The sequence below is a fragment of the Astyanax mexicanus genome, chromosome 1 (assembly GCF_023375975.1).
Source record: "Astyanax mexicanus isolate ESR-SI-001 chromosome 1, AstMex3_surface, whole genome shotgun sequence".
Taxonomy (NCBI): Eukaryota; Metazoa; Chordata; class Actinopteri; order Characiformes; family Acestrorhamphidae; genus Astyanax; species Astyanax mexicanus.
Window position 1 is genome coordinate 132183019 of NC_064408.1, and position 24989 is coordinate 132208007.

The 24989-nt window shown below is 37.4% G+C and overlaps 1 protein-coding gene and 2 long non-coding RNA genes across 4 annotated transcripts in view; 1 reads left to right on the forward strand and 2 right to left on the reverse strand.

Moving 5' to 3' along the window:
- LOC111190424 (NACHT, LRR and PYD domains-containing protein 12-like) overlaps window positions 1–24989 on the forward strand; it is a 238610-nt gene that overhangs the window by 119151 nt on the left and 94470 nt on the right. The gene's annotated exons all lie outside the window — the stretch shown is intronic.
- On the reverse strand, window positions 4710–5831 carry LOC125785728 (uncharacterized). Its single transcript, XR_007428062.1, has 4 exons — window positions 5781–5831; window positions 5594–5635; window positions 5436–5501; window positions 4710–5342 (listed from the first exon to the last, which is right to left on the reverse strand). It is a non-coding gene; the product is annotated as an uncharacterized LOC125785728 (long non-coding RNA).
- Window positions 6937–7750, reverse strand: LOC125785765 (uncharacterized). Its single transcript, XR_007428118.1, has 2 exons — window positions 7411–7750; window positions 6937–7317 (listed from the first exon to the last, which is right to left on the reverse strand). It is a non-coding gene; the product is annotated as an uncharacterized LOC125785765 (long non-coding RNA).

Sequence of the window (24989 nt, forward strand, 5' to 3'; positions counted from 1 at the left end):
TTGCAAGACCGAGGCATAAAGTTTGGCCTTTTCGTAAGGCATCAAATCAGACCTATTCAGAATATGTCTCATGGTAGCATCCAGATCATTTTCCACCGTCTGTCTAACATTAGGTTTTCCGCTCGACACAGAATTAATCTTATCAAGTTGCTGCTGAGGTACCAGATACATTTTCACAGCGTTTTCCATGCTATTTCTGACGGGCCGCTATTAAGCTGCTGATGAAGGGTACCGCGACGCTTAGCAAAGGTAGAAGAAAACCTCCGGATTGATTAATAGTATTTCTTTTAACCTTTACAGATTTTCTTTTATCGGCAAAAAGTTGAATCGCTTTTTTCTGTCTTTTCAGTCGAGCGTACTGTTGAGCCGTTAAAGGAATGCGTCCTCTCAGTAGATTTAATGCTATTTCACAAATGGCTAGTACGAGGTCTGTGGGAGCTTGACGCAGTATAAGTTTCCTTTCTCGAGGTGATGCCTGATGTAGCGATTTCAAAACCTGATAATTTCTCTTCAACCGATCGGACATTATGTGAAAACCTTTTTCTTCGGTACGTACACCGCAGGAACCTCCTGTAAAAACAAACCCGATCTGAGACTAAGATCTTCTGGCGTTGAAGCTTTCAAGTCTACTAATAAATACCCATAGGGTCTAGAGGTAGCATCTTGAAAGCATTCTAAAAAGTACTTGCTGTTACGGGGGTACATCTGACGCGCCAACACGTTGATCTGTAGCTTATCTCTAGGATTTTTAAAAAGCACCATGTAATTGGTATTTAAATTTATAGTTCTGCTACTTCTCCCTTGAAAATACAAATTTTGAACCAAATAGATCACGCTGAGGTTTCTATGGTGGGTATATTTTGTAAAAGCCTTTTCTACTTCCTCACTCTTGCTAGCGGACTCCATCAAATCATCAATCACCAACAAGTTTGTTTTGTGCGGAGGGAAAAGTTCATCGTTGCACAATGATTCGGGTATACCTTGAACAAAATAAATGTTTAGTTTGTCCATCAACTCGTCGTAGAGGGGTTGCCAGCAAGTGTAACACCATACAATCCGGTCCGGAATTTTAGACATTGAGTCCGTACAATTTTCAAGTAACATTTTGATGAAAAAAGATTTTCCTCTATTGCTGGGTCCACAAACTATACAAGAAAAAGGAAGTTGAAGTCTAGCATCGAACGAGTTAGGTACGGCCATTATTTTCACTCGTTAACTCGCCTAAGTAATCGCCTAGGGGGGGCATCCAATTGCCATCTTTACTTTTGAAAATGACAGAGTCTGTATCCGTATAGAGACATCTTTGTTGCAGACCATCTATCAGCTTGTACAGCTCGAGTCTAGCGTAAGCGGTAGTGAATATTCCGATAAACACGTTAGCTTTACTCGGTTTGATGAATCTGGTGTCTGCGTAACGCCACTGAACCAGCGCCATCTGACGGTTCAGAAAAGAAAAGTGACTTACGTCGTACGTGTCCGAGAACATGAACTCTAGAAATTGGTTGGGATCGCTGATTAGACAAGTATTAATCCTATCAGACCTCTGACACATCTTACCCCACAAAGAATTCAACGCCAACTTTGCCACAGATCTCTTGGCCTGGTTAACCTCTATGCGAGACGGATCGAGTTCTATGCCTTCGTTTTCCTTGTACCTTTTAACGTATTCTTTTTGATCAGATTCGTCCTTTACCCAAGACGGGTAACCTGAGCTCTCCTGTTTTGTCTTGAGAAACGTGTTGATGTATCCGGCAAACAAATCATGCGTCTGTTTAGGAAAGTGCCAGATTTCAAAAACTTTCAACACTCTGTAGCCTTTTTCGAGAGCCTTCATAACCTCCACGCTACACCAACTACCCGTAAGAGCCCTCTCCTCGTCAGCATGTTTACAACATAGCTGCTGTTGTAACTCGGCACACACCCTACACAGAGGGAACAAAAGCTTGTTTTTCACCCTATAAGGGAGAACGGGGGCCCAAAGACCCCTAGGGGGTAAAATTTTTATTCTGAAGAGGCAAATAATTTTCCAACGGTTCAAAATCGCGGAAAATGATGGTTGGGTGACCTACGGGGTAGTTTTTTGTCTTGTTTACGTAGCAGTATAACGATGTAAAATCGTAATAATCGATTCTCTCTCCGGGTTGAGCTACGTAATGTAAATGTAACGCGTTTGTACGACCGCCAAAAAGAGCTTGTCTCTGTTTCAAACGCTCGGGAAAGTCAAAACGTTTGAGAAACGCTATTACGTCCTGATCTGTCCTTTTCATTTCGTTCCACGCATGTTCCCAGATTGTTGTAACGTGCATATTGTAGATGTTTTGCAAATTCTTAATTTTTTGCAAAGAGTGTTGTTTAACATCTTCGAAGGTTTGTCCAATTTTACTTAGAGGGTGACGCGCGTTTGCAGGGAAACATTTATCACATCCGTGAAAAAAGCATCCTAAGAACTCAAAAGCATTTTGCGTGTGGCCGTCGGTAAAATAACCGTCTAAAAAATATTGACCCATTTGAACTTCACCTTCGTTGAGAGCGTGTCGAATCGGAATTTTCCCTCTGTCTGAGAGGTACTCGAGCCATTGAATAGCAGAGTTTGAGAACGACTTCTGTCTGCGGATATAATCATCATGCGGTGGTATAGCCAAGGTATTGTCCGTCAGAAAATGTGTTCTAAAGATTTTCAAACAGACGCTGGCTATGGTGATGCATTTGAAAGGATCTACACCCGTACCGCTCATTATCTGCTCCCTGAATGCTAAACACCCCTTTCTGAGAATGTGAACGTCATTCACGCAATAATCGGCCAACTCTTTTCTGAGGTCAAACACCTTGCCAGACAGAGTATTGTACCATTCAAAAAACTCTTGTCTCTCTTTATCCATCATGGTGTCTACACCGTAATATTTGGCTGCCGGGTATGGGCCGATGTAATTCTGGTTTTCAAGAGTGTTCCAGAAATGAGGAAAATAACCCTTTTTTTCATTCTTGAATCCCATAGCCTTGGGAATCGCGCTCAGCTTCATAGGGAGAAAAGAGAGACTGTCTATGAATCTCTGTCTGAACTCGACATCTTCAAAGCACAATATTTTACCACCTTGCGCTATGATGTCGGGGTTGATCCCCTCTCGGACCAAATGATTCAATAAAATGTACGAATCGTAACTTCTAGCGTTGTGCGCCAAGAACGTGTAGCCTTTGTATTTCTTTCTACGGTAGCGTTTAAAAAACGCTGAAACACAATCGGGTCCTTCAGCCGTCCAAACTTTACCCTTAAAAGTACTGCAACATATAAAATTTGCGATGTGATTTCCTGACTCTTGATTGGTTTCAAAATCGTAAAAAATGTACTTTTTGTTGTTCTTTTCCTTTTCTAGAGGCGTTATAAAACATTCGTGTTCAAATTCAGGGTTTACTTTAGCACCGCATTGACGGCATAGGTTTGCGCGACAACTGTGTTTGCTGGACCCTTTTCTACCATGCTGCACGGTGTTACACTGTGCACAGTAGAATCTAGTTTCACACAAAATTTTACCAGAGTCGTCTTTGACCTTGTGCTTTTCGTAACAATACGGTGTTCTACATAACCTCAAACAGTCTTGACATTGCACCGTATTTTTAGGAAGCTTGGGACAATCGTTATCCTGACAAACCTTGCATCTGTACTCGCATTTATGATGATTCTCATCGTTATACCCCGCGTAGCAGTGAGAACAAACGTACCCGGTACCCAGCACAGCCTTAAGGTTTTTAACACCGTAGTAATGGTTTTCATGCAGGAATAGGAACAATGTTTTTTCGTGAGGTATCGTACTGTTTTGGAAAAACGAGTACCCTTTTTTGACAGCATCCCTGTACATCACTACGATTTTACAATTGAGTAACTTTTCAAACAATGAAATGTCGGCAAAGCTAACGGCGTCATTTTCAGACATCCCTACATCGGCTTGTAACCGTTTTGCAATGTGCTCTACTTGGTAATCGTTTAGGTCTGGATTCAGTAGTTTGGAAACACATAGGGCGAAACAGAGGTTGTCTTTATTTTGAAAATCAAACAGATGTTTCAATTTGTTCCGAACAATTTCTGAATTGAACATTTGTGAGAACTTAACGCGCGCACCTCCGCGCGGCGGGTGTACAATTCGAATCACAATTTGTAGAGTTTCGTCGGAAAGAATTTCAAATTTGCTCTGCATGCTTTGTTCAATCATTGTTACAATATCATTAGGGTTTATGACTCCGTCGATTACTTCAACGCTCGCTGAAATGTTGAGCGAATCTCCTTGAATTTCCACATATACTGAATCCTTCGGACCAATATAACCATTTGCTACCTCGACGGTTTGGTTAAAAACTTCCATCACATAGTTGTAAAATTCATCGAAAGATTCAACGTTTCCCAATGAGGAAAAGTTTAGAGACCGCCTAATTTCTGTGGTGTTGAATCTGTCTATCCTGTTTACATGTATATCCTACGGTATTTCACCTTCTACACCATATCCTATCTGATCCTGTACATTCTCGTTATTGTGAACTGTTACACTGAAAGCTTGATTAGACCCAGATGACAAAGTGTGTGAATGTTGATTTTCATTATCCGCTTCATTCCGAAGTCTATCTAAACTTTGGTTTAGATTGTGAAACAAATCAACCATCGGCTCTTGCGCAACAATTTGAGCCGTTGTTACAGACTGTTCTGTAACATTATTGCGATCGGGCGTTAAAGCTAAACTTTCGTTAAGCCGATTAACAGCGTCTAATAGAGAAGGATTACATTCATTCCGAAGTCTATCTAAACTTTGGTTTAGATTGTGAAACAAATCTATGTTTGATTCTTGCGTTACATTTTGAGGCGTTGTTACAGACTGTTCCGTAACATTATTGAGGTCGGGCGTTAAAGCTAAACTTTCGTTAAGCCGATTAACAGCGTCTATTACAGAAGGATTACATTCATTCCGTAGTCTATCTAAACTTTGGTTTAACTGATGGAAATGGTCATGCTGTAAGTTGAGTGTAAGTTCTGTATCTGATACACATTCACAAGTTAAATGATCGGATGTGATGGGGACATATTCAGATTCCTGTCTGATTTTACACCTCTTGGCTTCAACATTAAAACAATTATCACACCTTTTCCTAGACATGGTGTTTATTGAGTAGGGTAGTACATTGATTCATATAAAGGCTCACACGTTTCTTACACAATGCATGAACATGCTTACTTTGAACTCTTGACCCGTGTGTTTTCACGCGCATGAGTTTCTTGAACGTCAAAGACACAGACTTGTGAAGGTGGCGTAGATCGCGTAGATCGTCCCTCAGATCATCATTGGCATTAACATCGGAATCTAAAACACACATAGATAACAATATATTACGTTTCATCACTAATGTGTTTTCACATACACGTATGTGCAAGTTTAATTATAAGACATATTTACCGGAAAGCGTGTCATTATGGCTGTACTGATAACCTTTCGCAGGGGATTGTTGATCAGATTCACGATCTATTCATTGAAACATTGAATAAGATAATTTACAATATTATATACGCACACAATATTTAAAAAATATAATAATGAGACAAAAAGTTTCTTACTAGGGATTGTTGGGGAGTAGGATGGAGAGTTCAGGATTACATCTAAAAATAAATAATATTATTGATTAAAATACTGTGTGTGTGTGTGTGTGTGTGTGAGCAGATCATGCTTGCGAGTGAGTAGGGGAGGGGTGTGTGTGTGTGTATGTGTACAATATTTAGAAAAAAATTAAAATCTTCTGCTCACTGTATGGAGATTGATTACCGTTATTGGCATACACAGGAGAATCACACCCTGTTCAAACAAACAGAAAATACACAGGTTTAATAAATGATAGATAATAACATATATATATTTTGTATTACTTAAATATTGATAAAAATGTTTCACTTACCTGGAATTGTGGAGCTGTTGGGTGGAGTATCAGTGATGTAAATGGGACTGCTGCTTCTTGTTTCAGCAGTCAGTTCTAAAATAATTAAATCATTACATACTTAGAACAGAGAATATAGAAAATAAAATGTGTGTGTGAATGTGTGTACAATAATTAGAAAAATATATATTTTTCTCACCGTATGGAGTTGGAGGTTTTTCGATATAAATGACCCCTGGTGTAATAATAATAATTAAATAAAATAATTTATTAATATTTTTTTTAAAAAAGCATTATTTTCAGTATTACACCAATAGTATAAAACATAACTTATCACATTATTTCTAAAAATTCATCATGATAAAATTACTCACATTAAAAACATTTCTGAATGTTACCTATTTTAAAAAAATAGAACGAAACATTACTATAATATAATTTGGTTTAAAAACATTGTATTATATTTGACATTCTAATTACGTTCTAGCAACATTCTAAATAACCATACTATATTAACATTAGTATGAATAATAATAAAAATAATTATAATCAATCCAGACCAAAAGGAAACTTACCAGACTCCATTATCTTCCAACGAAAGAGATTCTTGAGCTCTGAAAATGTTTGTGACCGTATGAACAAAACTCCGTGTTTATATACATTGACAGGCACATGCGAGTCTTGAGTAAGAAATCACTAATTGGTCACGCAGCTGTCCTGGAAGATCAGAAACACAATACAGCAGGCCGTGGTACAAATCTTGCCGCTGACACAGACTCAAACACTAAGATACACTGCACTCTAAACTATTCAGTTTTTACTGATGATAACGCATTCAGAAGCTCAGAAATTCTGTATCAGATTTAATGTTTTTCAACGATGCTCTCAATGAACATACGGTCTATTATTGCAAAGTACGTCTGCATTGCGTTGAAGTCATCATTTTGTAATTCAATTTTACATTCCTGTTCAAAAAAATCGTTTTGTTTTAATAAACTTGTAACTTCGTGAACAATTGTAAGTCTGGCATTGTACGATTTGGCATTTAAATACGGATATAGATTGAATGAACGCAACATTGTTCCGGTTTGTATATAGGGTGTCCATGTTAAATTAAATTTCTCATGGTAATCCGGTTTACAGTAACAATTTCTGTAAATGAGATAGGTGTTAAAAACTGAACAATGTCTTGAGAAGCTATGCCATTCCTCTCCATTAAGAGTTATCAAAACGGTCGCATCCTCAAATCTTACTGTTGGACCGATACACAGAGTGACGCATTTCATATCATCGTGGAAACGAAATCCAAAGAATCGACCGTCTGATAGCGGCCATACATGATTCTTTTCAGACCCTGCGATTTCCTTTCTTGGTGCGTTCGTAAGAGCATCCATGTTTTGCGATCTTTTGCTAAGGAATAAATCAAATAAAACAATAATTATTTAATGATATAGTTTTATAAAATATATAAATTGAATTAAACAATATCTTATAAACTCTTACCCGTGTAACGTTAGAAACACCACCGCCTGTTGAATGTTTGGTAGAGTACTGTAACCTCTCTGCTTTTATTGAATAAAGGGCGTGGTTATATTACGTATGTACACGTATCTACACGTAATTATTCCTTATTGGTTGCTCGGATAAATAAAATAATTTTGTGTCTGAACATGTCTCACTGTGTGTGTGTGTGTGAACTCAAGAGACTGAATGTTTGGTTAAGGGGGGCTGGCGGGTGTGTGAGCAGAACCGTGACTGTGTGTGTGTGTGTCTGTGCGCGTGTACGTGCCTGTATGTGTGTGTGTGTGTGTGTGTGTGTGTGTGTGTGTGTGTGTGTGTGAGAGAGAAGCGCCTCTGAGCAGGTTTGGCTGTGGGTAAAAGTATTCTCATGCGGGAAAATATTCTCTTACACACTATTAATCATTGTTCTTGATTGTTTAATTATCTGGATATGGGGGGTCTGAACAGCTGGGAGGATGGGAAACTATCAGCCATACATTTTCAAAAAGAGCAGGAAAATATTCTCTTACACATACACACTATTAATCATTATTCTTGATTGATTAATTGAACAGGTGTTGGGGGGGGGGGTCAAATAAAGGTCAACCTGTCACTTTGATGGCTTGTGTCCTATACTATATATATCACACTCACATACACACACTACACACTCACATACACACAGTACACACACTACACACTCACATACACACACTACACACTCACATACACACACTACACACACACTACACACTCACATACACACACTACACACACTACACACTCACATACACACTACACACTCACATACACACACTACACACTCACACTACACACACTACACACTCACATACACACACTACACACACTACACACTCACATACACACACTACACACTCACATACACACACACTACACACACACTACACACTCACATACACACAGTACACACACTACACACTCACATACACACACTACACACACACTACACACTCACATACACACACTACACACACTACACACTCACATACACACTACACACTCACATACACACACACTACACACACACTACACACTCACATACACACACTACACACACTACACACTCACATACACACTACACACTCACATACACACACACTACACACTCACATACACACAGTACACACACTACACACTCACATACACACACTACACACACACTACACACTCACATACACACACTACACACACTACACACTCACATACACACACTACACACTCACATACACACACACTACACACACACTACACACTCACATACACACACTACACACTCACATACACACACTACACACACACTACACACTCACATACACACACTACACACACTACACACTCACATACACACACTACACACTCACATACACACACTACACACTCACATACACACTCACATACACACACTACACACACTACACACACACTACACACACTACACACTCACATACACACACTACACACTCACATATACACACTACACACAGTACACACTCACATACACACACTACACACACTACACACAGTACACACAGTACACACTCACATACACACACTACACACACTACACACTCACATACACACAGTACACACACTACACAGTACACACTCACATACACACACTACACACTCACATACACACACTCACATACACACACTCACATACACTCACTACACACTCACATACACACACTACACACTCACATACACACACTCACATACACACAGTACACACTCACATACACACACTACACACACACATACACACACTACACACACACACTACACACTCACATACACACACTACACACACTATACACACACACACTCACATACACACACTACACACTCTACACACTCACTACACACTCACATACACACACTACACACACTACACACTCACATACACTCACATACACACACTACACACTCACATACACACACTACACACTCACATACACTCACATACACACACTACACACTCACATACACACACTACACACTCACATAAGCACACTACACACACACTACACACACTACACACTCACATACACACACTACACACTCACATACACACACTACACACACACTACACACTCACATACACACACTACACACACACTACACACACTACACACTCACATACACACACTACACACTCACATACACACACTACACACACTACACACTCACATACACACACTACACACACACTACACACACACACTACACACTCACATACACACACTACACACACACTACACACTCACATACACACACTACACACACTACACACACTACACACTCACATACACACACTACACACAAACTACACACTCACATACACACACTACACACTCACATACACACTCACATACACACACTACACACTCACATACACACTCACATACACACACTACACACTCACATAAGCACACTACACACACTACACACTCACATACACACACTACACACTCACATACACACACTACACACACTACACACTCACATACACACACTAAACACACTACACACTCACATACACACACTACACACACACTACACACACTACACACTCACATACACACACACTACACACTCACGTACACACACTACACACACACTACACACTCACATACACTCACACACACACTACACACACTACACACTCACATACACACACTACACACAAACTACACACTCACATACACACACTACACACACACTACACACTCACATACACAAACTACACACTCACATACACACACTACACACTCACATACACACACTACACACACTCACATACACACCATACACACATACACACACTACACACTCACATTACACACACTGTGTGTGTGTAATGTGTGTGTTTAATGTGTCGTCTGTGTGTAATGTGTGATGTCTGTAGTGTGTGTAATGTGTGTGTAGTGTGTGTGTAATGTGTGTAGTGTGTCTGTTTGTGTGTTGTGTGTGTGTAATGTGTGTGTGTAATGTGTGTGTAGTGTGTGTAATGTGTGTGTAATGTGTGTAGTGTGTGTGTATTGTGTGTGTGTGTAATGTGTGTAGTGTGTGTGTAGTGTGTTTGTAATGTGTGTGTAGTGTGTGTAGTGTGTGTATTGTGTGTAGTGTGTGTGTGTAATGTGTGTAGTGTGTGTAGTGTGTGTAATGTGTGTGTAGTGTGTGTGTAATGTGTGTGTAGTGTGTGTAATGTGTGTGTAATGTGTGTGTAATGTGTGTGTAGTGTGTGTAATGTGTGTGTAGTGTGTTTGTAATGTGTGTGTAGTGTGTAATGTGTGTGTAGTGTGTGTAGTGTGTGTATTGTGTGTGTAGTGTGTGTGTAATGTGTGTAATGTGTGTAGTGTGTGTGTAATGTGTGTGTAGTGTGTGTAATGTGTGTGTAGTGTGTGTAGTGTGTGTAATGTGTGTGTAATGTGTGTGTAATGTGTGTGTAGTGTGTGTAGTGTGTGTGTAGTGTGTGTGTAATGTGTAATGTGTGTGTAGTGTGTAATGTGTGTGTAGTGTGTGTGTGTGTAGTGTGTGTAATGTGTGTGTAATGTGTGTGTAGTGTGTGTAGTGTGTGTGTAGTGTGTGTGTAGTGTGTGTGTAATGTGTGTGTAATGTGTGTGTAATGTGTGTGTAATGTGTGTGTTCTTGTTTTCAGACGGCTGTGATTTCACACTGGATCTAAACACAGTAAACCCTCTTCTCTCTCTGAGTGAGGAGAACAGGAGGGTGGAGATTAGAGAGGAGCTGCAGTCGTATCCTGATCATCCAGACAGATTTGATAAGTGCTGGCAGGTTCTGAGTAGAGAGCGAGTAACTGGTGTAACTGGTGATACTGGTGTAACTGGTGATACTGGTGTAACTGGTGATACTGGTGATACTGGTGTAACTGGTGATACTGGTGATACTGGTGTAACTGGTGTAACTGGTGATACTGGTGTAACTGGTGATACTGGTGATACTGGTGATACTGGTGTAACTGGTGTAACTGGTGATACTGGTGATACTGGTGTAACTGGTGTAACTGGTGATACTGGTGATACTGGTGTAACTGGTGTAACTGGTGATACTGGTGTAACTGGTGTAACTGGTGATACTGGTGATACTGGTGTAACTGGTGTAACTGGTGATACTGGTGTAACTGGTGTTACTGGTGATACTGGTGTAACTGGACGCTGTTACTGGGAGGCTGAGTGGAGAGGAGTAGCTGCTGTATCTCTGAGTTATAAAACCATCAGCAGGAAAGGAGGAAGATCAGACTGTGAGTTTGGAGAGAATATAAACTCCTGGAGACTGAACTGCACTGATAACAGATACTCTGTTCTTCACAATAATAACAGAACTGTTCTCTCCACTCGTCCCTCCGACTGTAGGAGAGTAGGAGTGTATGTGGACTGTCCCTCCGGCACTCTGTCCTTCTACAGAGTCTCCTCTGATACACACTCACACACTCTCACACACTTACACACATTCTACACCACCTTTACTCAGCCCCTCTATGCAGGGATTGGGGTTTATGGTTTGGGCTCCTCAGTGACTCTGTGTAAAATAGAATAACCCTGTGTGTGTGTGTGTGTGTGTGTGTGTATAGTGTGTGTAGTGTGTGTGTGTGTGTGTGTGTGTGTGATGTCACCATTGCTGTGGGTTAAATTTTAAACGTCACTTTTTGTTTTTCTGTGTTTTTCTTTTGCTCTTCTTAATTTTTTAACCCCTTTGTTTCATCTATTCTTTATCTGTATATGATAAACTGTATTTTACATTCTTTCAATAATAAATATATATAATCACAAAAAAGTCCCTATTCCTTTATCATTCAGCACACTGTTAGTGATTATTGTAATATATATATTTATATATATATATATATATATCACGATTCTCTAAATCCTCGATTCCATTTTATTTCTGATTTTAGGGTCACGATTTGATTCGATTCTCGATTTTGTTTGTTCTTTTTTTTTTTTACAGCAGAGAGGCCTATGCCAGTTTTAGATTAGTCTATGGTCAGTCATTGGTTTGATTCATCAAATTTACAATATCTTACTTCAAAAGGTGGGCTTGATATAAGTGATGCAAAGTGATACAAGTGATCTGTAATACACCACATTAGGCACTAATGGTCAAATTTTAATAATTTAATTAAGATATATATGTAATACCATCTAGTGGCTTTTTTTGGTAGCAGCAGTGTGCACTATTAAAACAGCAATGTGCAACATAACAAAATAAATAATACAAAAATACAGGAACAGTCATGTACAAAATAATAGAACAATTAGAGCCTTAACAAACTGAACTCTATCCTACTATAACAGTTAAACATGAAAAATAAGACTTTAAGACTTTTTCTTTAATAAAGATATATTATTAACTTTATCTGAGAGAAAGATGCTCCTTAAGGTACCAAAACTATTAACATATTTGAGGCTAGACAAAACAACTGTTATTTTTATGTATTTTTAAAGTTTTTCTTTAAGAAGATGAGAATGTTCACATTCTCTGGAGAAAGAGCTGCTCTTTGAGCAGTCACAGTGTCCGCGGCGTCGGCTACAGTGTGCTGCACCATTAGCGTAGCTTAGAGGGAGGGATCGTCCATCCTCTTTTTCACTTCGAGGCTCGAGACCATGACATCATTTCCATCGTGACACCCCTAGTATATATATATATATATATATATATATATATATATATATATATATATATATATATTGTAATATGTACTATATATATATATATCGTTTATGGTATGTTGATTTTCTCTGGCTGCTGTTTACTGGTGTTGAATCTGCTCGTTTAGAGAACCCACTGTACCCCTACGTATTTAGTAAAGTATTTGAGTTGCAGTATTTGAGTACTGAGTCTTTTTTTTTACTTGATTTATACATTTTCAGGTCTGAATTTACAGATACATGCAACAATACAATGCATGAATTTTACACAATTACATAAAGAAGAAGAAATAACAAAAAGTAAATAAAATGACTGAATACAGGGATAAACACAGGACTTTCCAAACATACATGTTCTAATTTCATAGAGCTTTATAACACCTATTACAAGATTATCAACACTTAGATAAAAGTAAGCTGTTCTGTTTCTACTGAAATGTAAACAGTGATGGACCTTTTCACAGTGCATGATTCCACTCTTCTTCTGAAAGTTCTAATCCAGGTTCTTCCTTCCACACAGCTCTTAGATGCTCTGAGGTCCTGATGTTTATGAACATCATTGATGAGTAGATTAGTGATGCGAGACCCTGTGAGTGAAAGGGAACTCAGCATTATCAACACTAAAAATCACAGTTCGTAAACTTTCTGATCACTTTAAAATTTCTCTGTGCCTATTTTTTTAAACATCAGGGCTCTCTGAATTCTACTCATGAAGTGTGAAACAGCTTTAGGCTTATTAATGGTGTAAAAATAGTGATTTCTTTCCACAGGTAACTTTATGCTCCTAGCATTGTGGCCTGTTGGGAGCTTTGGCTAAAAGCGCTGTATTATTTAATTTCACACCAGAGTTCCCCTTTAGAATTAAGAAGAGTCTGAGATCCAGCCAGCAAATTGTGGGGTGATGATCTCAGAAATCTAAGAGAGTAAATCAGAGGAGATCAACCAATCACTGCTTTAGAATCAGTGTTCATTTCGTTGAGGAATAATTTTCGTCATAGTCTTCGTCAACTAAGCTTTTTTTCAAGACAAAAACGAGACGATAACTAAATAAAAACAGTATAAAAAAAAAATTAACTGACATTTTCATAAACGAATAAAAAAGAGACGAAAATGTTTGTCAGGGACGAAATCCAATCAGAACGGATTTAGTTCTGTAAAAAGGTAGTGACAAGTAAGGAGGAGATCCAATCACTGCTTACTTTAGCGAAGGTCGAGAGGCGGGACAAGCGGGGTAGTCATCCAATCAGTACCCGTCTCTCCTGCAGCAGCGCAGTGCGGTTAAATGCAAAACCCGGGAATTAACCTGTCGTTACTTATGGAGCTCGACTGGAAGTTAACTCCACAGTGTTCAGCAGGGAGAGAGAGAGGAGAGAGAGAGAGAGAGAGAGAGAGAGAGAGAGAGAGAGAGGTGATATATTTCTCCTCTGACGTCGAAAAATAAGATAACGTGTAAACCGTGTGGAGCGACTCCATCTCCGGTAAAAACACCACTAATCTTTCAGCTTCTGCAGAGTCTCACAGATCTCCATGCAGAGATCAGCGTTTTAATACTGATGTTATTTCATGAGCTGATAGTGTGTTTAACTCGGCAGTGCACTAAAAGACTCCACTGCTGATCTGTAAAGCTAAAGTTACTGATACAGATTAACTCACTCATTACAGCTTCAACTGTTTACACACTAAATCTTTACTTGTCACACAATTCTCTAAACATGCCCTTCAAACACCATAACCCCACACCAAATCTGCAAAACCACACACTAATTCTCAGTGTCTGACTCAGTTTTCAATTTCCAAACACACATTTTGCAAAACTCTACACACAAGTTTCTACCTAACACACAAAGATCAAACAGGAAGTTACTTGATTTCATCTTTCAAACACAACCTATCAAAATGCCACACTAAATCACCAGTGCTTCACTCCCACCCCTCACATGTGTAAACACTCATTACTGTATTGAACACCAACGAATCATTGGCTAAGCATAGGTCTATAAATAGGTCAAATGTCAAGATGTCTGTTTTGAACCATGAATGACAACGAAGAGAGAGCCGGGAGAGTTGGTAGAGGCAGAGGACGTCCACGAGGAGTTCGGGTTCGAGGAGGAGGAGTTGGAAGGAGAGGAAGAGGACGAGTTGGACAGGGAAGAGGACAAAGGCAAAGAAGGGAAGCAAGGAGAGCTGTCTCAGATGAGATTAGGGCTACATTGGTTGATCATGTGATCAATCATGGGTTGACCATGAGAGAGGCTGGACTGCAGGGAGTCGATTCACGGTGGCAACCATAATCCGAACATTGATTTGGAAAAAATAAATATTTAGGGTTTAAAAACTGTTTATGTGTGTTGTGAGTGTTTCTCCTTCTCTCTGCACTTCTGTATGGAAATAAACATAGAATCCCTGAATGAAAGAAGAGCTTTAGGTTTTGATCAACAGTGTGCACACCATGAATCCAAAATGTCATATTATGATAAAGGTGTTGGCAGTGTGAGGTCAGTGCTTGCATTTGAGATGTATTGATGACATTTTGAATGTTGTGTGTCATTTTGCTGGAGATTTGAGGCATTTTGTGTGAGCAATTGTGGGTTTTGTGTGTAGAGTTTTGAAAAATAGACACAGAGCTTGGAAAATGTGTGTAAACAGTTGTAAAAAACTGTAATATCAGATCATCTGTTTAATCCCACAGTGGGAAACATATAGCTAGTGTTACAGCAGGAACAGGTCAGAAAGGAAAAAGATGTAGCAAAAATAAAACAATAAAAAGAGTGAATATATTAAACCCAAAAGTCTGTGTAAAGTTCCTTACAGCACTTTATCAGTTTCTTACTTTAACTCATAAAGTCTCTCAGTACATCCTGAGATCATCTCTACAGGACAGTGTGTGAATGTGTGTTTTTAATCTCATGTATTGAATGGAGCTACAGTAGGTGTGCTGGATTAGTGTTGGATATAAAACTAGATCCTTTAAAAACTGTGTTTTTACATCTACAGCTCTGTTCAAACTATAATATATCTATTCAAATGTTTTATGACCTGATTCCTAGAACAAAAATTTAAATGTAAAATATTTATAGTCACATACCTACAAAAATAATATACATTAAATCATATATAAATATAAATATATTTCACTTTCAAACATTAACCGTATTACTCAACTTGTTAACTTGCTCTAATCATACAGAAGATCAGATTATTATAATATAAAAAAAGTATTGGAACAGAAGCTGATTGGCTGTATCTTCTGTAATTTTGCTAGTATTTCCCATTTCCTTGGTCTGGAATGAGAAGGAAAGGAATGAACTCAGAGGATTTCGGCTGGAGTTTGGGGCAGTTTTGCAGGAAAAGTGTGAAACTGAAGTCCCAAAAGTTTAATCAGAAGTTCGACTACAGCAAGAAGATTTGTGAGGAGGTCTGTGGCTAACGTAGGCTTAGGACCTCTAGTGTTTGAGAATTTGGTATGAGTGATCAGGTAGTCACAATGAATTTTCTGTGTATGATTTTTTTTTAAATTATTTTATTTTATTTATATGTTTGCATTTTCTCCCCAAATTACATGGCCAATTACTCCCCCTATCACTAGTGATGCCCCAACACACCAGGAGAGTGAAGACTATAACATGCTGAAGCCACTGAGCAGCCAGCGCGCTCGGAGGAAAGTGCACCGACTCAATTCCGATACATCAGCTCACAGACGCCCTGTGGTGCAGACATCACCCTAGGAGTGATGCTGGAGAGAGCGCCATCTACTGTACCCACCCAGAAGGCGCAGGGCCAATTGTGCTCCCTCTGAGCGCCGACAGCTTGATGGCAAAGCTGCATGAGCTGGGGTTCAAACCTGCAACCTCCTGCTAATAGTGGCAGCGTTTTAGACCGCAGGACCAATTAGTCATCTGTGGCATATCAGCTCTCAGAATCAGAAACGATTACATTCATTCAATTAATAAAGAATTATTAAACATGTTTAATAATAGTGCATTAGTAGTAATATGTTTGTTGTTAAAGCTAATATTCGTAGTAGTGAGTAGTATCAGTAGTAATTTTTTAAACTTAATTGATTAATTTATTTATCTTTTAAAATATACAAAAAAAAAAATCCTAATAGACATAGTTTGCTTATATGGATAAATTAAACATTATTTTACGTGTCTTTTTTAAAATAAAAATACATCTCAAATAGATGAAATTAAATAGTATATAATATTATCATTTCTTCTGAAATCCTTAATATTTTTATGTTTTCGTTGCAATACAAATTCCAAAACCTGTAATCGTGTCTTAGTGCATTACAAGTCCATTATTAATGGCTATATATGATAATTTTCGTGTTGGGTTCTTTTATATAACATTAATCGACATCCACAATAATATAATAATTTATTTTTCTATTTAATAAAAACATGTTTTGTAAACCAATTTACTTTAGCTAAATAATTAAAGGGTATAATTCTGGCACTAACACACAGATTACAGGTTTTGGATTTAATATTGCACTTAAATCAGCGCACTACATTTCCCGGCGGAAGAATCAGCGAGTTTGATCATTAATAACTCGGTTATTTCAGCGTTTGTAGATCAGTACTCCTCCTGGGTGTTTCTAGAAGCAGCGAGACAGGTGAGTTCAGGTGATTTTATGTGAGTTTTTGGGTTATTTCAGGTGATTTTAGGTAATTTTAGGTGAGTTTCAGTGGTTTTAAAGCAGTAGTTTATATTAGCGCTGCCCTCACGCGCTCTTTATGCGCGCTGTGATTCGGCGCGAGACGCTCTCCTGTCAGATTCCTGTCACATTAGCCTGTTAGCAGCTAACAGAGTTAGCAGTGAATTAGCCCCGTTTCTCTTAAACTGTTTAATAAACGGAGGAAACACTAATAATTTATGGGTAAGTTGATGAGATTAAAGAAGTTTAGACTAATCTAGACTAATTAAATGCTGATTTTAGGCGCAGTTTAAGTTCAGAAGCGGGTAAATTACTGGCTGTAGCTAAACGCTGCTGAAGTTTCTGAGGAGAAAGAGCATTTATTAGCTGCTGTACCTGAATAAGAAGAGTTTTAAGTGTTTAGATTAAACTAATTACCACTATTCTCACTGTTCTTCTCACTGCTATCTGTTATTTTAATTATTTTACCCCAGTAAAGTACAGTACAGTAAGTTATCCTCCAATTTTACCTCAGTTTAAGAGCCAGTTTAACAGATTTTTAAACTAATATTTCTCCTCCATCAGCCGGAGATTCCAGAGAGTTTACGCTGGAAACTCCTTAAACCTTCCTGCTGATTATATTTTATGGTAAATTCTGATGTAATAGTGTTTAAACTAATTAAATAATAAAATACTGTTATTCTACTGCTGGTTTTCTGTGAACAGTAAACACTGTTATTGATGGTTCTCTTCATGGACAGGCTCCTTCCCATCATTTATTTATCTGCAGAATATGTATGTTTTATTTTACTGATACAGTAATTTACAGTAATGTCTGTTACTGAAATGGCGAATGCTCTGAATTAAGTAGTTATTTCAATATTTGTGTTTTATGTTAGAAAAATGCAATATACAGCTGAGGAAAGTGTTGGTTTAATGTGCAACAAATAACACACATTTGTATTAGAGTCGGCCATAACATTAAAACCACTGTTAGGTGATGTGAATAACTTTAAATAATAAATTACCTTTACTCCTGTTGAGCGGTGGATAGTTATATTAGGCAGCGAGTGAACAGTCAGTTCTTGGGCGAGAGTAAGAATCTGATACATTTAAAGAGAACCAAACTGTAATATCCTTTAATTTACCTCAAACATTAAACACTGACTTTTTCTTTTAATCAAATTATTCTTTTGTGTCTCAGTCATAAATAATAGGCAGATCTTTTTAATAATAAATAATGATATAATTATCATCTCATTTAAACTATTACATGCAGGTATTGACATAAAAATACTTATATTTAATACCATGATATTGTTCAAGTTGATGAAGATAACTATGCTTTAGTGCTGTATAATAGATAAAACTGATTTATGAGTCTTTATGAGTTATTGATTAGTTAAATGTGTTTTCTCCCTCAGATTGCAGCATTTAACATCAAGAATGAACGCATCATCCACAGTAAGTTATATAATTTTTTCACATTTACACTATCAGTGTGGTGTTTGTTACATATATAAATCTTAAAACGATAATGTAAATAAATAATTTATCAAAAGTAAATAAATAAAACCACAGATGTAGTTAATCAGCCAGTCTTGGTTGAAAGTCTTTCTACTATTAATCGCAAAAACACCTTCAGAGCTTATAAAGAGAATATTAGTGATCACAATGTTCAGATCTATATTTTATTAGACTTTATCTTATGAAAACTGTTATTATCTCTCTGAATAAAATACGTAATAACTCGCTATATGCTCCAGTACAGCTGCACTCTTCCATATTATTAGTACCACTATCAGCATTTTCCTCAATCTATCAGTCTGAATTAATGTTGTCTCATATTCACATAGTACAATTTTTAAATCACACATCAAAGCATTCATGTAAAAATTATATTTAGAGGAAAATCAGAGTAAATCTGAGGAGATTAATAAAGTGTAATAAAAGTATTTTATTCACTGTAATCCAGCAGCCTGATACTTCATATAGTGAACATAGTGCAGCAGCTGTGTGTTAAATTAACCCTGTTTACTCTGGTAACACAAGCACCAGTTCACCTGACCCACAACTAAACTCCCAATTAGGGCTGCCACGATTAGTCGACTAGTCACGATTATGTCGACTATTAAAATAGTCGACGACTAATTCAATAGTCGATTAGTCGTTTTTTTTTTTTTCTTTGTTTTTCTCTCCAAACTGCTGCGACTGCCTTTCTGTCCTGGACGCACATGCGCAGTAGTGGAAACCGGGGTAGGTAGTGGACGACATCTCAGGACATTATACAGACAGGCTCTGGTTTCATGGCTACCCCGCTACAGAACTCAAAAGTGTGGGATCACCAAGAAAATAAAAGTGAAACGCGTGCAATGCAATATCTGCAATGAAGAACTTGCCTTCCTCGGCAGCACAACCGCGATGCACGAGCACCTGAAAAGGAGGCATGTTGTGGCTGATTAAATGACGAAGAAGCTAAATTGCTATTTAGCTGCTAAAACTAGCGTAAACAGAGCGTTAACTTAGTACTTAACTTACTCATCTTGATAGCTTTAAAACAGAGGTCACTAATAGGCGGACTGCGATCCGGATCCGGACCCAGACGTTGTCACAAATGCCGTCCCAAACCGATAAACTACAGAGAAGGATTTCATTCTGACAGTGGCTTCTGTTTTCAGTGCTTTTCGGTGCAGTAAACTCACAGATCAGTCATGTGTGGTGTAAAATCACCAAACGCTCTCCTCTGCCAATCAGATCTGTGCAGACCGCTGCCCTGTGTACGGTAATGTACACAATATCTGGACAGAGAGGCATTTTTTATTAATATACTTTTTTTTCATAATAGTTCAAACAACCTCACGGTTGAGATGTTTCATGAATGCCAGTGCCTTATCCTTATTTTACACAGTTGTTTACACTTTATGCTAAACAGTAAAATAATTGTCTGTTACAACAAGCTGCATATTTCATTAAAGGTTTAATGAACTATGATTTTAATTGTTTTTATTTTTAGTTAGCATATAGCTGAAATCTAATGTTGGTTGTATAATAGCAGCTGCATTCTATTGTGATAAACTGTGTTTTATATTCAATTAACGTATGATCCGATTAGTCGACTAATCATAAAAAATAATCGATGATTAGTCGACTATAAAAATAATCGTTTGTGGCAGCCCTACTCCCAATAAACCGGACCTACTATCAAATTAAACCACGATCAGATCAACTGAAACACATTTAATTCACATTTTAATTATTTAACTATGATTTTCTTTTTCTATATCATCTATCAGCTGTGCTTTAACTGATAAAACTGAGTTCAGACTGAGCTTCGATTAGAACAAGAGTTTCCTGTAGTAAGATCGATCCCTCAACTGTATATTTATATACTGCATATATTATATCTTTACCATTATAAAACTTCTGCACTATTAACACACCTCTTTGTATTCAGTTCCGGTAGTATAATAAATTATATTTCAGAGATAAAATCTACTTATAAGAGATGTTTAATGCAAAATGAGAATAGTGTAAATTTTACCTTTTGTATCAATCAGTAAAAATAATGTAAATATTTAATTTAACTTTACACAGTGTGATAATAAAGCTGAAATAAAGATTAGAGATTTTTAAACTCTTCTAGGTAAAATAGAAAAAGGTGCACTGTCTCCATCTAGTGTCCTTGGGATGAACTACATCTTATATAAATGTGCTTATAAAATTAAGCTTAAACATTATGACCATCTGTCTAGTGTTACTAAACATTAGGTAACTGGGTTATTCTGTCTGGTATCTGGGTGAGGTAATAATGGTACCAGTGTAAATAAGTGATTCTGGCTCTTCACTCTCTAGCTCATTATTCCACACTGATTTTGTAGCAGAAATTGTTCGCTTCTATTAAAACTGATCAGAATGTTTTCCCCCACGAAGGGGTGTGGTTTTCCCCACGATGATGTGATGTTCTCTATTTCTATTGGCTCTGAGAGAAGGAGGTGCTTAAGATTCTCCATAAAGCATTTCTGCAAATGTACTTCTTCTTTTGTTCAATTTTATTTCTATAGCGATTTTTACAACCAAAGTTTTTACAAAACCACACCTCTTATGAGCAGCATCACATAGATGCTGATTATTGTGGAAAAACTCCCTTAAATTAAGAGAAAGAAACTTTAGGAAGAACAGAGTACAGTACAGAGAGATAATGTGCAGCTATAACTAATGTAACAGTACAGAGAGATAATGTAGAGCTATAGCTAATGTAACAGTACAGAGAGATAATGTGGAGCTATAGCTAATGTAACAGTACAGAGAGATAATGTAGAGCTATAGCTAATGTAACAGTACAGAGAGATAATGTAGAGCTATAGCTAATGTAACAGTACAGAGAAATAATGTAGAGCTATAGCTAATGTAACAGTACAGAGAGATAATGTAGAGCTATAGCTAATGTAACAGTACAGAGAGATAATGTAGAGCTATAGCTAATGTAACAGTACAGAGAGATAATGTAGAGCTATAGCTAATGTAACAGTACAGAGAGATAATGTGGAGCTATAGCTAATGTAACAGTACAGAGAGATAATGTAGAGCTATAGCTAATGTAACAGTACAGAGAGATAATGTAGAGCTATAGCTAATGTAACAGTACAGAGAGATAATGTAGATATATAGCTAATGTAACAGTACAGAGAGATAATGTAGAGCTATAGCTAATGTAACAGTACAGAGAGATAATGTAGAGCTATAGCTAATGTAACAGTACAGAGAGATAATGTAGAGCTATAGCTAATGTAACAGTACAGAGAGATAATGTGGAGCTATAGCTAATGTAACAGTACAGATATATAATGTGCAGCTATAACTAATGTAACAGTACAGAGAGATAATGTGGAGCTATAGCTAATGTAACAGTACAGAGAGAAAATCTGGAGCTATAGCTAATGTAACAGTACAGAGAGATAATGTGGAGCTATAGCTAATGTAACAGGACAGAGAGATAATGTAGAGCTATAACTAATGTAACAGTACAGAGAGATAATGTGGAGCTATAGCTAATGTAACAGTACAGAGAGATAATGTGGAGCTATGGCTAATGTAACATTACAGAGAGATAATGTAGAGCTATAGCTAATGTAACAGGACAGAGAGATAATGTAGAGCTATAGCTAATGTAACAGTACAGAGAGAAAATGTGGAGCTATAGCTAATGTAACATTACAGAGAGATAATGTAGAGCTATAGCTAATGTAACAGGACAGAGAGATAATGTAGAGCTATAGCTAATGTAACAGTACAGAGAGAAAATGTGGAGCTATAGCTAATGTAACAGTACAGAGAGATAATGTAGAGCTATAGCTAATGTAAAAGTACAGAGAGATAATGTGGAGCTATAGCTAATGTAACAGTACAGAGAGATAATGTAGAGCTATAGCTAATGTAACAGTACAGAGAGATAATGTGGAGCTATAGCTAATGTAACAGTACAGAGAGATAACTCAGTTACAGAGTATTAAACAATGTAGCCAACTACGCTACTTTAGGAATTGCACCCAAATATGTTAAATAGAGACAGGTTTGCTGGTACCCAAAAGAACAGCAAAGACAACAAACAAGTTTATTTAGTAAAATTCAAGCAATACCAAGTAGAAATAAATTTAATATTAAAAACAACAAGCTGCTTATTGGCACTTAACAGCACCTGTAGCTCATCTAGTAAAGTAAAAAATCACAACGACAAAAAAGTCTCAAAAAATAAATAAAAACCCAACACAAACTTATACTACAATTCAACTCAGCAATAACATTTTGCTCTGGATTCACTTGAAGTTTCTGTTTCATCCTTTCCTAAATTGCACAAGTTCTGTCTGACAGCTGAGCTTGTCACAAGAATTCACTCAAATTAGAAAAAGAGAGAAAACAGCAGCTTTATTTCACCAATAAATGCAGATAGAAACCATATCAGCTTTACTGCACCCATTTAATCAACACGGATGGAAGCGCCACCAAGAAGCTTCTCAAATGATCAGACACCAACAATTCCCACTGAGTAATAAAACTGAAGAACTGGAATAAGCTGATCTCAGACCGACTTTCAGAGGAAGCTGCGGTGTCCAGAAAAAAAAACTACTTTTATTAAACCATTACATTAATTAACTAAACAAATCACCAACCCTCTAAACAACAGATTAATTGTCTAAAAATCTAACAATTAATACTACTAATAAAATAGTGCTTTAATAAGAAATAATACTAATAATAATTCATCCTGTCACACATGATTGTGTATAAATCTATTTAAGGTTAATGTATATTTAAAATAATACAATAAATCTGCTCTTAATTTTATAAAAGAAGTGCTAATTTAAGTTTGGAGCTGTAGATCTGGTTGAGTGTGGTTTCTCAGAAGTGATCATGTGACTGAAGGAAACTATAATCCTTCATAAGCGGAAGTGAAATAGGCCACAGTAGCCCTGCCCTTTGCTGAGCTGTGGGTTTTATTTCTGCACTGGTTTCCATCTTTCATAACTTCCTGTTTACAACATTTCTCCCAGGTTACAAATACAAATATTGCCATTCAGAGCATTTATTTGCAGATGCTCAAAATAATGAAAACGGTACAGTGTTTTTAAACCTTAAATAATGCAAAGTTCATATTCATATAGAAACAACAATGCTAATGTTTCTAGAGTTCAGAAATCTATATTTGGTGAAATTATCCATTTTTTTATCACAGCTTGCATGAAGTCTTTCACACTGCTTTTGAATAACCTTATTCAACTCCTGGCCCAAAAACTCAAGCAGTTCAGCTTTGTTTGATGGCTTGTTACCATCTTACATCTTACATGATTACATTCAGAGTTTTTTAATGGAGTTCAGGTCTGGAGATTGACCATCAATTTACCTAAATGTCAGTTAGCAACTGCAGGACTACATCAAGTGACCTTTTTCAATGAGAAGCAAAGAAAAGCCAGGATGAAGTTTGTAAAACATCATAAGACTTGGACTATAGAGGACTGGAGTAAGATCATCTTCTCTGATGAGCCTCAAGGCTTTGCTCAAAGACCTGGCCATCAAATGTTTAGATGGAGATCTGCAGAGGTGTACCTGCACCCACTGTGAAACATGGTGGAGGATCGTGATGATCTGGAGATGCAAGGCTGGAATTGGGCAGTTTAGTCTTTGTGAATGACATGTGAATCAAGTTGCATACAAGATTATCCTGGAATAAAACT